Raw genomic sequence first — 15,066 nt, 5'->3', positions numbered from 1 at the left:
TCTTTAAATAATTTCATAATTAGTTATATTCATTCTCTGATAACCCAGTATTCAAATCTGTTGGTGGGCATAAATTTGATGTTTGCCATTTCTACTGATGCTAGCTTCTGTTAGCTTGTTACTTTTTTTATTTCTTAAATTTTTACTTGGGCTCTTGTTTGATCGAACATAATTTGTGGGATCTGATTTGAGAATTTTGTGGTTTTTATTTTCCCCCTCAAAAAATCTGCTTCTGTTTGAAACTGGGAGCACTATTAAACCAGACAGACTTCACTTTCTCAGATGGGCTTTTTTTTTCCATAAGAGCAATACAAATTCAGACTCCTGATGCCCCAGTGAGAACAGATCTAGGTTACACATTATAAGGGAAGACGATTTATATATATTTCCATCTAGAGCTACCACAGAGATAGTTTTCCTTTGTTAGAAGGCTGCTTTTTTCAGTTTGCCCTTTCAATGAAGACATATATTTATGTGGAGGCCTTACTAAGTTTAGCTCCTTGACCTTGCATGAGGCCAAAGCCTGGCCTCCCATTTCCCATTCACATCAAAACCACATTGTATTAGGGACAGGACTAATAGAATAGATATATATATGAAAGGGAGTTTATTAAGGAGTGTTGACTCACACGATCACAAGGTGAAGCCCCACAATAGGCTGTCTGCAGGCTGAGGAGCAAGGAAGTCAGTCCAAGTCCCAAAACCTCAAAAGTAGGGAAGCTGGCAGTGCAACCTTCAGTCTGTGGCCGAAGGCCTGAAAGCCCCTGGCAAACCACTGGTGTAGGTCCAAGAGTCCAAAAGCTGAAGAGCTTGAAGTCTGATGTTTGAGGTCAGGAGGCATCCAGCACAAAAGAAAGACAGAGGCCAGAAGACTTAGGCAGTCTAGTCTTTCCATGTTCTTCTGCCTGCTTTTATTCTGGCCATTGTGGCAGCTGAGCAGATGGTGCCAACCCAGACTGAGAGTGGGTCTGCCTTTCCCAGTCCACTGACTCAAATGTTAATCTCCTTTGGCATGACTCAAAGTGCTCATGCCAGTAAACTATTTTATTTACTACTTTAGGCATGACTCAAAGTGCTCATGCCTAGCACTTTGGGAGGCCGAGGTGGGCAGATCACGAGGTCAGGAGTTTGAGACTAGCCTGGCCAATATGATGAAACTCCGTCTCTACTAAAAATACAAAAAAATTAGCCGGGCATGGTGGCGTGTGCCTGTAGTCCCAGTTACTCAGGAGGCTGAGGCAGGAGAATTGCTTGAACCTGGGAGGCAGAGGTTGCAGTGAGCTGAGATCGCGCCACAAGCCTGGGTGACAGAGCCAGACTCCATCTCAAATAAATAAATAAATAAATAAACCAAAAAAAATTTTTAAAAAGTAGAATTGTCTTCCTAAGGGATGGGGAAGTGTAATATGTATACACCAGTTCGCATTTCCTGTTGGTGAAGGCTGTTCTTGATGGTGTTGAATCCCTGGTTATTTCTGGCCTGCCCTGCACAGGAGCTGAACAGTTTCCAAGGTACCAGAGAAAGCCCTCAGGCAGTGAAACAGAGAGTGTGGGTATAGCTCAGAAGCTCTCAGTGTTCCTGGGAGCTGTCCCCTGAGGCTACAGGTAAACTCAACAGTGGACTAAGGACTATGAGTCAAGGTGTCAATAATGTCTGCTATAGACTGGAGTTTGTGTCTTATTTCTGGACCTAATTACACTTATGCAAACACTACAAAATGATAGGGACTATGGTGTTTAAGATTAATACGAGAATAGTATAGAACAGAAGTTGGCATATAACAACCCCAGGGCCAAATCCAGCCTGCCACCTCTTTTTGCAAATAAAGCTTTATTAGACTATAGCCACACACATTCATTTATATCTATGGCTGCTATTATACTGCAACACCTGACTGAGTAGTTGCAACAGAGACTATAATATTTGTAGTACAGACACAAAGCCTAAAATATTTACTATCTGTTTGCCATCCCCTGATTTAGAAGAACTGATCAGGGAGGACCCTATTGTTGAGGAGACAAATTTGGAAACTGCTGTAGATTTCCAAATCTGAGATGAGAAGAGCCATGACTGAGGTCTATACCTACAACCTAGTCTACATCTACACCTATTTTTTTGAATTTAGGGAATTATGGTGAAGGAATTTGAAAACACAATGGCAAGGTCTTGAGTCTAAGAGACCGTGAGAATGGTGGTTTCATTGTTAGACACTAAGAAGTCAGGACATTTTTGTTTGGGGCCGGGAGATGATGAGGGATTGGGATGGTGAGAAATTTGGTTCAAGAAGAAGTCTTGAGTCTTGAGGGCAGTTGAAACATCTAGTTTCTAAGTAAAAATACAGCGCTGGGATGGAAGTTGGAACTGCAAGGCAATGATGGGACTTTCCATAGATCTATGTGCCTAGACAGCTTGCTGGAGCACTGGGGGGCTGCAGTCCCACCTGTCTCAAGGATTCTACCATGAAGGCCTGCACCATCCACCATGTGTTTTGGGGAGTGCCAGATGTAGGGACTCTCTAGAAAGGAAATTCTCTAGTTTAAGCTACTTCACAGCACATAGGCTACCAGATCTGTGACTATGAAATATGAAGTAAACTTTCTTTCCCCCAAGCTCTGTGGCTGGAGAACTTGTCTAACTACACAAGACAGACAAGCAGCCGCAAGGACAAAGGGAGGCATCCCAGATGCTCCCTTTGGGCCTGGGGCTCCTCTGTCCTCCCACAACCTGTCTCGCTGTTCATCAGGAGATGCTGTAGTAATGGATTACCCCACGGTGAGGCACCCAGAAAAAGCCCAAAGGATGTGGAAAATCTGGTCAGTTCTCAGATTCACGGCCCACATTTCACAGTCACCATAGTGCAAGTGAATTGGTTAGGTGTTTTTTTGTTTGTTTGTTTGTTTGTTTGTTTGTTTTTGTTTTTTAATCCAGGGCCTCTAGAACTAATGTAGCTTGTTCGTATAACTAACAAGGCCACAGATGCCAGGACATGGAAGGGACTTTAGAGTAATGCCAAAATTTCAAACTAGTTTTAAAGTGTAATTAAACAAAACAGAGAGGTTTTGTTGCTGTTCATTTATTGAATAGGCAGATATTTTATAAAGAGAGGACACTAGACGGGGAAAAAGACCTGGAAGAGCTGGGCGTGAGTCCTGGTCTCATAACTTACAAACTGTGATCTTAACAAAGTGACTTTAATTTTTTCTGGCTTTATTGTGGTATAATTGACAAGTAAAAATTTTATATATTTATGATAGATAACATGTTGCTTTAATACATGTGTACATAGTAAAATGATTACTGCAATCAAGCTAATTTACATACCTAACATATCATATAGTTATTTTTGTTTTTTGGTGTGAATATTTAAGATCTACCGTCTTAGGGATTTTCAAGTATACACTATATTATTATTAACTATAGTCACAATGTTGTACGATAGATCTCCAGAACTTACTCAACCTGTCTAGCTGAAATTCTGTACCTTTTGACCAACATCTCCCCATCCCCTGCCCCCCGTCCCTGGCAGCCACCATTCAAGAAAGTGACTTAGTTTGTTCCTAGTTCCTACTCTATTATTAGGTGGGAGTGGTTGTCATGAGAAGTAAGATAAAACCTATGAAAGGGTTTTGTGAATAGAAAGTATTGTTTAAACTGTAAGCATAAAAAAAGTATGGTGAGGCAGCAGAATAATTAATTGCACCTAGAGTTCATGCTTACTGAGCACCCAGCTGTGAAGGCAATGGTCAAGTGCTTTCCATTCATTGGTTCGTCTAACCCTTACCTGCACCCATTGGATGCAGATGTTTTTCTATTTTCCTTGTTTTACAGATGAGGAAACTGAAGCTTGGAGGTTTTCAGTAACTTGCTTACAGAGGTGAAACAATGAGACTAAAGGACATATGGCCCCTGAAGCCACACTGGCTGCACAGACAAAGCCCCAAGTTGGTGCTACCTTGGTTTGGTTGCCAAGATCTAGGACCTCAGCCTCAGAAATTTGATTGCTAGTATACACAAGTGTGAACTGGACTTATGGATTAATTTAATCTAAAGCTAAATTATAAGAGACCAATACATGCAATCTAGAATGTCAATTTATGAATTTATAATGAGAAACATCTAATAAGTAGATTGAACCTCCTGTTGACAGATCAGCAGGGTCTTTTCTTCTAGGGAAGCCAAATTATAATCAATAGCTTGCTTGATGGAGATGAAATCAGAGCACACGAATTGGTAAGAGTAGTTAACAATTACAGCCATGATAGTAATAATGACCAACACACAGACCAACTACTAAGTGGCAGGCACAATGATTTATGTGAACTATTGCATCTAATTTCTGTAGTAATCCTAGCAGGTGCTGTTTTGTTCCCATGTTACAGGTGAGTAAACAGAGATATAGCAAGGTCAAGCAATCAAGCAACTTACCCAAGGAGGTGAATGTAATAAGCAGTAGAGCTGGAATTTGACCCCAGGCACTCTGCTCTGCTGAGGGTTGATTTGCTTCCCATAGGCAGCACCACATGCGAAGATTTCAATTCCAAATTCAGAGGGAAAGTCAGGGTGCAGCATACAACTAGCAGCAGAGAGTAGTTTGTGATAAGGCCCCTATGGGTGGCCAAGCAAGAAGAGGACACGGAAGGCTCATGGAATCACAGAAGTCTGCATTAGGGGATGAGGAAGGCTTGAGATAGGCCTGGAAACATGAGTAGCATTCGGGAAGGTGAGACTCACAGGAAGCAGAGCAAGTGCGGCGAGCCAGAAGGTGGGTGTTGGGATGTGCACAGCACACCTAGAAGAGGTGATCTGTACTGAGCGGCAGAGGGAGGAAGTACTTGGAGAACCTCCAGTCCTCAGGGTGAACCTCAGATGCTGAGTTGGGGTTTTATCCCAGTCTTTGGTAAACATAGATGGTGCCATGTTTGTCTACAGGTCTGAATTGAGTGCCAGCTCTGCACTAGACATCCTAGGAGATGTTGAGGACAGAAATGTGGCTCACGTTCAGTCCCCGCCTTCCAGGTGCTTGCAGCTTGGTCCAGGAGGCCAGCGGGACCAGACAGAAGACCACAGCGACACGTGGGGATGGCTGTTCCACAGGCAGAAATGGGCAGCCGGGAGGAAGTCCGGGCAGCCAGCCACGCAGCTCCTTCCACATCGTGGCCCTAGAACGGAGTCTTGAAGAATAAGAAGCCACAGCTTGTCAGGGATTCAGTCTGGAAAAATGTTATGAGACCAGAGGTAGGTAGGTTTGGGTACCAGCGAAACAGGGAAAGTGTGACAGCAGGGAGCAGGGTGCTGGGCACAGAGAGAAATTAAGGGTGGGGAGGGAAGGGGGTTTCTTAACCACACACCTCAAGCATTTCTGGGCTTCCCCAGAGCCAGATGGGGAGGGGCACACAGATAGGTGAGTCATTGTGTTTGCTCTCTAGCCTGTCAATCTAGGAGTGAATAAGACTAGACTGCAGGTTTTTTGTGGGAGTAGAACCACATCTTGCTCATTTTAACTTTAATTCTCAGAGAACAGTGAGCGGGTGCCTGGCACATATTAAGTGCTCATCTGTTGTTCATGGAATGAATCAATAAACATCATAAATAATTTTCATGTAATGCATAAATGAATAAATGCTAAACAAAGGTGACTATAAAGGTAGCGGTGGTCAGCGCTGACTGTGAGGATCTGAGGGCTCAGGGTCAGCAGGGTGATGGCCCCACTCACGCTGGGGTGCCCCTGGGGAAGGGGTCATCTTTAGCGTTCCTGGCCACTCACCCCTCAACTCTCATCACTTCCTCCCCTCCTCTTTCTGCCCAAGTGGCCTGGGACTGAAAATCAGCCTGGGCAGCACCAGAAGAGCTTTGCAGACGAGATTAAAAGCAAATCAAAGAAGAAAAATTGTGGCTCGGTTTATGTCTTCCTAATTAAAACCCCGCCAGTCTCCCTTCTTTTTCTTCCCAGCTAATGTTACACTAACGAGCTGAGTTTAGTGGCATTTATGTAGATAAAAGTCCCAATGATTGATCTCAATGGCTTGTTAAAATTAGTTTCAGTCCACCATATTGATTTAATTCCATTGCTTGAAAGTGCTAATTAATAATGATAATAAAAGTGTCTTGGCCCATTATTATCAGTGGGCAGGCGGGGGCGGGTGTATGTGGAAGCGGGGGGATCGTTGTTTTTAGTGTCACTTACTCTGGCTAAGGGTGGCCTTTGAAGGCTGACTGCGGGGACAGGAGGCGGGGGTACTGCGGGGCATATAGGGATGGTTCTGTCCCTTTCTCTGGATCTAGTAAGTCCTTGTGGAGGTGCTAGGGGCTGCTGGAGGGGAGGGAGTGGTGGCTGCATAGGTGAGCAGTGCACCAGGCTGTCCTCTGAGCCCTCTTGACTCCCTCCAGAGTTTGAGGTGTGGGAGGGGGCACTGCTTGCCTGGGAGATTCTTGAAGGAGGTCAAATCTTTAGACCCTGTTCTAGAGGTGAGGAGGCTAGAGGGAAGGTGTCAGGAGTTCACTGCTTGGGTTCCTGACCAGCAGCAGAAGACGCAGGTCTGGACATCTGAGCTTAAAGGCACAGCCACTCAGACCCAGTGCTGTGGGAAGCCCAGGAGTGGAAGGAGGGATGTGGGGCAAGAAAGCTCGTGGATGAAGAGTCCAATGATGGACAGGGGAGAGGCATGTCTGAGGGCAAAGAAAGGAAGGGCCCACAACAGTTGAGTTGATAAGGGCGAATTAGAGGTTTCTTCAGCATTAATTAATTAGTTTAGCTTTCAAGCAGTCTTCGCACCTGAGATAAAGGCTTATGCTCCTGAAAAAGATTCTTGCAGCCACTCCAGGGAACGGAATGTGAGAGTGAGGGGAGGGTGGTGCTGGGAGTGAGAGCAGCACCTGGTAGAGTGAGCAGATATTCCAAGACTGTGGAAAGGGCCCACATAAGAAGCATGGTGGGGGGGGGGGGGGGGAGGGGGGGGGGGGGGGGGGGGGGGGTTAGTGGGAAGAAAGTGGTGGGGGCGGTTAGTGGGAAGAAAGTGGGAGGCAGGAAAAATGTCTCCTGCAATTTGGCTAACTCGCTCCAACCCAAATTCTCTAGGATTCTTCTATAGACCACCTTTCAGATCTCTTCATCTCTCTCTCTCTCATTCACTTGCACAAAACACAAAGTGCATCATACAGAGGCCCAGTTTCATTAACCACATGTGGTTTGCATTTTAGAGCAGTTGGAGGGCTGTATTCCTTTCTCTATTGAATGTAATGGATTATACGCTGAGAACCAGGAAGGGAGTGGAAAGAGCGTTCAGGTCCTTGGGGAGGGGTGGAAAGCCTGGGACAGCAGAGAAACACACAGGTTGAGGACATGCACGCTTTTGAGGTGAAGGGCCAGGGATACACAGACACAGCCTGCAGAGGCCACACAAGAGCTCAGCAGCCGGGCCACCATGAGGGGACCTTAATTCTGAGGCAGGTTCGGATTAGCCCATTGTCGCTTATGTGTCCCTGTGAGCTCCTTCCCTGGGCTGGTCTACCAGGCAGGAATAAGCCTTTAAAGGCAGAATTCTGTAGGTTGTGCAGCTGCTAGATTAGGCAATTCTGGGCATCACAGTCTAGAATGAAATGTCCAAAGGCATTCGTCTGATGTATCTATTCCTAGAGGTGTTTTCTATTGAAGAATATTACAAAATCCCCCCCAGCTTCCTCCCAAAAAGATGAATTGAAAACTTACACTATCGAATGCAAACTATATATGATTTGCTTTACAGTTAACTCGAGCATAATTATATGCAGTAATTATACTGTGGAGTTCTGATATTAATTACACTCCATCCTCATTAAGGAATTAACCAAACCATGTGTGGCTGGGGTGAGGAGGAGGAGGGGGTCGTTTTTATTATGATTTACTCTGTATTTTTCTTTTTCCACGTTATGCTATTTTTTTCTCCTGTGTTTTGTGCACGGGATGAACAAGATGTACTTGTTCTTCCAGTGGTTCTGGTTGGGATATGGTGTTGCTTGCATCAGGTCCTCCTTACTAACCACAGAAAGTTATCTGTCTCTGTTTAAGTAAATCCTCTAGGTTTCTTGAAGTGAATAATCTTTACCTGGGATACATGGGAAAGGGCTTCCTGTAATCTGACCAGTCAAATCCCGACTCTCAGCTTTGCTTTCCATGGGATTTGGATTTGAATGATCCTGGCTTTCTGTTTCTTTCTGCCTATCCCCTGCCGGCTGCCCCATATTCACCACAGTGCCCTATGCTGTGATACGGTGAAGGTGTTTGAGCTCGACTCATTTTGGGGGAAGAGTAACTTCCAGATTGAGCCCAGGCTTAGAATAGATTGCCTTTGGTAAAAAATATGGGGATCCATATGCTTCCCTGTTTAACACTGTGAGGCATCCTCCCCGATTCAACTCAAGAATATTGCTGTTAACTATTTCGTACATGTGTTTGGATGGGGCAACAATGCTCTTAGCTGGAAAGGAATCTTAAGATCCTGGTAGGGATCTTAAAAGTGATCCGCTGATTTCTCTGTTTTTAGGTGAAAGACATCATTTATGTTCTTTAGGGTCTGCAATTCCCAATGGAATGTTGGAGACCATAGCACATTCCATCATCCCCGTACTTTCGATGGTTCCTTTCCATTTGGCCATAGCATTTTCTCCTTTTCCTTTTCCTTTTGCATTTTTCGCTTCTGCCCTCTTCTGCAATCCCAGCTTCCTCTTCCCAGCTGAGACTGACACAAGAGAACGATAAGGCTGTCCCTACTGGCTGTGGGAAGGAAAGGAAGCAGTAGGGACAGATAACCGCACTCAGGACAACATTGTATGTATGCAGTGGGGAGGGTGCTTTCTCATGGAGATTCCTGACACTAGGAATGGCAGGCTCCACTTGTCTCGCAGGACATGGCTTGGGTGACAGCTGGGATTTCTTAAGGGACCAGAGTGATTCCCAGTTGTAATTTTGGAATAGACGTCATGGGTGATCGAGTCAGATGGATGGAACACACAGCAAGGTGTTCCAACCAAGAGTTCAGTTTGGGCATCTGATAGTCTCAAGTCTGGAAGTAAAGAATCTCTGACCATACTCAGTGGAGGATGCAGTGAATAGTATCTGGTACTGGGGTTGGGGGGCTGGCAGGGTACCAGGGCCCACTCACTCACAGAGTGGAAGGTCTATTCAATCCTCCATGGGTGAATATATGTTCATGGGAGTTTGGGGGGCTGGCAAAGAGGGTTTCTGGAATAGCCAGAGAGAAAAAGAGTAATTTTAAAATCTCACCCAATTTTGTTCACTCATACGAAAATGGAATTTGTCATCAGATCCATGTGGTAAATGCTGGCTGGGAAACTGGAGGCAAAGGAAAGGTCAGGAGCTTGGTAAATCTCAAAGTGGAGTGGAAGGTGAGGAGCCAGCAAGCAGGGGTGTGAGGTAAGAGTCTAAGACTCTGTAGTGAGAACAGAGAGGCTGGAGGAGGGGGAACAGCTGCACAGTAGGGCAGCCTGAGTTGATGCCACAGGGTTAAGTTGTCTGTGGGCGATAGTACTTGGCATTTCAATCCCACTGACCTCTCTAGTGAATCAAGCTGAAGCCCAAGTGTCATATGAGTGTGACAGTTCTGTGGCTCAGGGATGTGGGAGCACCTAGAGCAGGCCTCTGCTATTCTGGATCCTGAGTGTGGTCAGATGTGGAGGAGAATCCATATGGGGTGGGGAGTCAAGTGTGGAGGAGAAGAGAGAAAAATTCAATGGACCAGAGACAAACAGGCAGTGATGTCTGAGGCTGGCTCCACTGGCTTACAAGAGCCTGTTATGCACATGTCTGTCCAGTTCCAAGTTCTGTGACATTATGCTGGTAAGTTGTTAGCTAGAAACCAGCTGTGATGAGAGTATTTACACCACAGGAAGTGGCAAATGCTACAAATAGGGGTGTTTTTCCCCTTGGTTTGCTGGGTGTTAAACATTTACCAGCCCTCCACTGGGAGCAGGACCTCTTTTTGTGTCCTGTAGATTTAGTGACAGTGGACACTGGTGTGTACTTTACTCTGTGGGATTAGCTCAGAAATTGCACAAACTGGAGCCCCTGATGAGTCTGTGTTTTAAGAACTGAGGGAGAGAGATGCAGGTGAAAGAGAGGAGAGGGTTGGCACTTGCTCTGACAGCTGCACAGGCTGCTGAATGTATCCATCAGCGGCCCCACTCTTAGGCTTCTGGCCACTTGCCTCCCTCTGGGTGTGTCGTGTGGGCTCTGTCACATGCTGCTGGGTAGTGAACATGGATGTGGACCTGCTGAAAAACAAATTGGCATCATATCCCAAGAACTTAAAACATCTGTACCCTTTGACCCAGTAATTCTTCTGGGAGTCTGTCTTAAGAAATCAAACCTAAACACATGTCTATTTTTTTTAAACCTACGATGCCAAAAGATGTTAGCTGCAGTTTTATTTATATTAGCCAAAAGTTGAAATTAATTGTACTGTCTAAGTATAGCGGAATGGTTAAATCACCAATGGCATATTTTCTTAGTAGATTATTATGCAGTGATTTAAAAGGATGTTGATACAGTTTGGCTGTGTCCCCACCCAAATCTCATCTTGGATTGTAGTTCCCATAATCCCCACTTGTCGTGGGAGGGACTTGGTGGGAGATAATTAAATCACACAGGTGGTTACCCCCATGCTGCTGTTCTCGAGATACTGAGTGAGTTCTCACAGGATGTAATGATTTTATAAGAGACTTTTCCCTCTTTGCTCAGCACTTCTCCTTCTTGCTGCCATATGAAGAAGGATGTGTTTGCTTCCCTTTCCACCCTGATTGTAAGTTTCCTGAGGCCTCCCCAGCCATGCTGAATTGTGAGTCAATTAAACCTCTTTCCTTTATAAAGTACCCAGTCTCGGATATGTCTTTATTAGCAGTGTGAGATTGGACTGATATAGATGTGAAGGAAGTTTATGAAAAAATATAGAAATGCTTATGATGAGAAGAATACAAAATTGTAGAGTAGTATTTTTCCAAGCATGTTTTTTGGAACACTATTCCCATGTCTAATATATTTGGAAATAGTTGGTATCACATGCCCCTCTCAAGACTTCATGATGCTCATCAGCACTGAAGGTTCTGAGAAGTGCTGCGGCTTAACCTATTGTTTCTTGAACTTATTTTACCCTGGAGTCCTTTATCCAACCAACATCTATTACCATCTTTGAACATTTGTGTTCTGTGGGAGAGAGTTTTGGGAAATGATGACACATAGAATGGTTATAATTAGGTTAAAATTCCACTAGAATATAGAGAAATAGCTGGAAGAAAAAAAATAACAAAATTCAAGTAGAGACCGTGGGTAGCAATGACGCAAAAAGATTATTTAATAAATCTTTCTTTTTTCATACATCTGCCAGAAATTATTTGATATGCATAGATTATTTTATTAAATACTTTTATAAAGGTCTCGGTCTAAGTAAGTTTGTGTTTTTATGCAGTTTATAACATGTAAGTTTCACAATTTGTGCTTTCTGCCTAATGAATAAAATAGCTATATAACCCAGTAGGATATTTGATAAGAGTCTGATGGCCTCTTAATACTGTGTAATAAATAACAGTATTTATTCTAGCATGATGACAATTTCAGAGTGTGAATTTGGACTTGGGAACTGCCTACTTCATGACAACCAAAAAGAAAGAGTCTTTTAAGAACTAGTAAACAACTAACAGTTAAAGGTGTGCCAGGCACTATTCAGATCACTTTATACACATTAACTTATTTAACCCTCTCAGCAACTGCATGAGGTAGGTAGGTAGCATGATCACCGTCATTTTACAGATGAATAAACTTAGCCACAGAGAGGTTAGGTGACATGCTCGGTTCCAAGTCCTCCATCTCTAGAGACCAGATTCTGATGAGTACCCAGTGCTGCCTCCTACTTAGGGAGCCAGTGATCCCACTACATCAGCAGGCAGGATTTCACAGCTGCTGATTTAACTTAGATCCTAAACCGTTCTTGCCTGTGAGAGTGACAGAGCCCTTTCCTCTGGGGTCGGTAAGCTGGAACCACACAGGCCCCTCACGTCCTCTGGCTAGTCTCCACTAGTCGAGAAGGCAAAGAGGGTGCAGACTAGAGGAGGAGGGGGTATGAGTCCCACTTCTGTCCTCCAAGGGCCCAAGAGGTAGCCTTGCTTCTCTAGCTGTTTCTGTGGACTTTGGTGAGGAATTCTGTATCTTTCTTCCAGAACATCTTCTTTTTTCTTTTTTAAAAATGTTTCTTTATACATCTTTTAGTTTTAAATTTTTCTTTAAGAGGTTGTTATAAGAGGCCATTGTAGAGTGTCTTTCACAATGATGTTTTTGAACCAGATTATACTTTAGATGGGCTGTGATGCCTACATGGTAATATCAAGTAAGTTTAGAAACCTGCTTATACACTTGAGGTGCCCAGAGGCAGAGGATGGGCTAAAGGGCCACTCAAGGTCACTTCCATTCTCTGTACTCTGGGATGTTTTGGATATCAGGTGTCAGAAGAATGTGGCTAGCCAAGTTACCATCTAGAAATGGGCTACTCCCGGGTGTGAGAGACAGAGGCAGGAAGGCTAAGGAAACAGGAGCAGAGAAGCTGCTCTTCATAGGTTTTATTTATTTTTATTTTTATTTTTTTAATTATACTTTAAGTTCTAGGGTACATGTGCACAACATGCAGGTTTGTTACATATGTATACTTGTGCCATGTTGGTGCGCTGCACCCATCAACTCGTCAGCACCCATCAACTCGTCATTTACATCAGGTATAACTCCCAATGCCATCCCTCCCTCCTCCCCTCTCCCCATAATAGGCCCTGGTGTGTGATGTTCCCCTTCCAGAGTCCAAGTAATCTTATTGTTTAATTCCCACCTATGAGTGAGAACATGCGGTGTTTGGTTTTCTCTTCTTGCAATAGTTTGCTGAGAATGATGGTTTCCAGCTGCATCCATGTCCTTACAAAGGACACAAACTCATCCTTTTTTATGGCTGCATAGTATTCCATGGTGTATATGTGCCACATTTTCTTAATCCAGTCTGTCACTGATGGACATTTGGGTTCATTCCAAGTCTTTGCTATTGTGAATGGTGCTGCAGTAAACATACATGTGCATGTGTCTTTATAGCAGCATGATTTATAATCATTTGGGTATATACCCAGTAATGGGATGGCTGGGTCATATGGTATTTCTAGTTCTAGATCCTTGAGGAATCGCCATACTGTTTTCCACAATGGTTGAACCAGTTTACAGTCCCACCAACAGTGTAAAAGTATTCCTGTTTCTCCACATCCTCTCCAGCACCTGTTGTTTCCTGACTTTTTAATGATTGCCATTCTAACTGGTGTGAGATGGTATCTCACTGTGGTTTTGATTTGCATTTCTCTGATGGCCAGTGATGACGAGCATTTTTTCATGTATCTATTGGCTGTATGCATGTCTTCTTTTGAGAAATGTCTGTTCATATCCTTTGCCCACTTTTTGATGGGATTGTTTGTTTCTTTCTCATAAATTTGTTTGAGTTCTTTGTAGGTTCTGGATATTAGCCCTTTGTCAGATGAGTAGATTGCAAAAATTTTCTCTCATTCTCTAGGTTGCCTGTTCACTCTGAGGGTAGTTTCTTTTGCTGTGCAGAAGGTGTTTAGTTTAATTAGATCCCATTTGTCAATTTTGGCTTTTGTTGCCATTGCTTTTGGTGTTTTAGACATGAAGTCCTTGCCCGTGCCTATGTCCTGAATGTTATTACCTAGGTTTTCTTCTAGGGTTTTTATGGTTTTAGGTCTAACATTTCAGTCTCTAATCCATCTTGAATTAATTTTCATATAAGGAGTAAGGAAAGGATCCAGTTTCAGCTTTCTACTTATGGCTAGCCAATTTTCCCAGCACCATTTATTAAACAGGGAATCCTTTCCCCATTTCTTGTTTCTGTCAGGTTTGTCAAAGATCAGATGGTTGTAGATGTGTGGTATTATTTCTGAGGGCTCTGTTCTGTTCCATTGGTCTATATCTCTGCTTTGGCACCAGTACCATGGTGTTTTGGTTACTGTAGCCTTGTAGTATAGTTTGAAGTCAGGTAGCGTGATGCCTCCAGCTTTGTTCTTTTGACTTAGGATTGTCTTGGCAATACAGGCTCTTTTTTGGTTCCATATGAACTTTAAAGCAGTTTTTTCCAATTCTGTGAAGAAAGTCATTGGTAGCTTGATGGGAATGGTGTTGAATCTATAAATTACCTTGGACAGTATGGCCATTTTCATGATATTGATTCTTCCTATCCATGAGTATGGTATGTTCTTCCATTTGTTTGTGTCCTCTTTTATTTCACTGAGCAGTGGTTTGTAGTTCTCCTTGGAGAGGGATACCTTTACATCCCTTGTAAGTTGGATTCCAAGGTATTTTATTCCCTTTCAAGCAATTGTGAATGGAAGTTCATTCATGATTTGGCTCTCTGTTTGTCTGTTACTGGTGTATAAGAATGCTTGTGATTTTTGCACATTAATTTTGTATCCTGAGACTTTGCTGAAGTTGCTTATCAGCTTAAGGAGATTTTGGGCTGAGACAATGGGGTTTTCTAAATATACAATCATGTCATGCAAACAGGGACAATTTGACTTCTTCTTTTCCTAACTGAATACCCTTGATTTCTTTCTCTTGCCTAATTGCCCTAGCCAGAACTTCCAACACTATGTTGAATAGGAGTGGTGAGAGAGGGCATCCCTGTCTTGTGCCAGTGTTCAAAGGGAATTTTTCCAGTTTTTGCCCATTCAGTATGATATTGGCTGTGGGTTTGTCATAAATAGCTCTTATTATTTTGAGGTACGTTCCATCAATACCGAATTTATTGAGCGTTTTTAGCATGAAGGGCTGTTGAATTTTGTCAAAAGCCTTTTCTGCATCTATTGAGATAATCATGTGGTTCTTGTCTTTGGTTCTGTTTATATGCTGGATTATGTTTATTGATTTGCGAATGTTGAACCAGCCTTGCATCCCAGGGATGAAGCCCACTTGATCATGGTGGATAAGCTTTTTGATGTGCTGCTGAATCCGGTTTGCCAGTATTTTATTGAGGATTTTTGCATCG

General features: G+C 43.5%; 1 long non-coding RNA gene across 1 annotated transcript in view; it reads left to right on the top strand.

The window, feature by feature from the left end:
* Positions 1 to 1,303: 1,303 nt before the first annotated feature.
* LOC101023292 overlaps positions 1,304 to 15,066 on the top strand; it is a 23,220-nt gene continuing 9,457 nt past the window's right edge. Inside the window, exon 1 of the long non-coding RNA XR_004185794.1 lies at positions 1,304 to 5,236. This is a non-coding gene — a long non-coding RNA (uncharacterized LOC101023292). The remainder of the gene's footprint in view (positions 5,237 to 15,066) is intronic.

Source organism: Papio anubis, chromosome 8 (genome assembly GCF_008728515.1).
Source record: "Papio anubis isolate 15944 chromosome 8, Panubis1.0, whole genome shotgun sequence".
Taxonomy (NCBI): Eukaryota; Metazoa; Chordata; class Mammalia; order Primates; family Cercopithecidae; genus Papio; species Papio anubis.
Note: the sequence above shows the minus strand (reverse complement) of the source record. Positions and strands in the feature narration are given on the sequence as shown.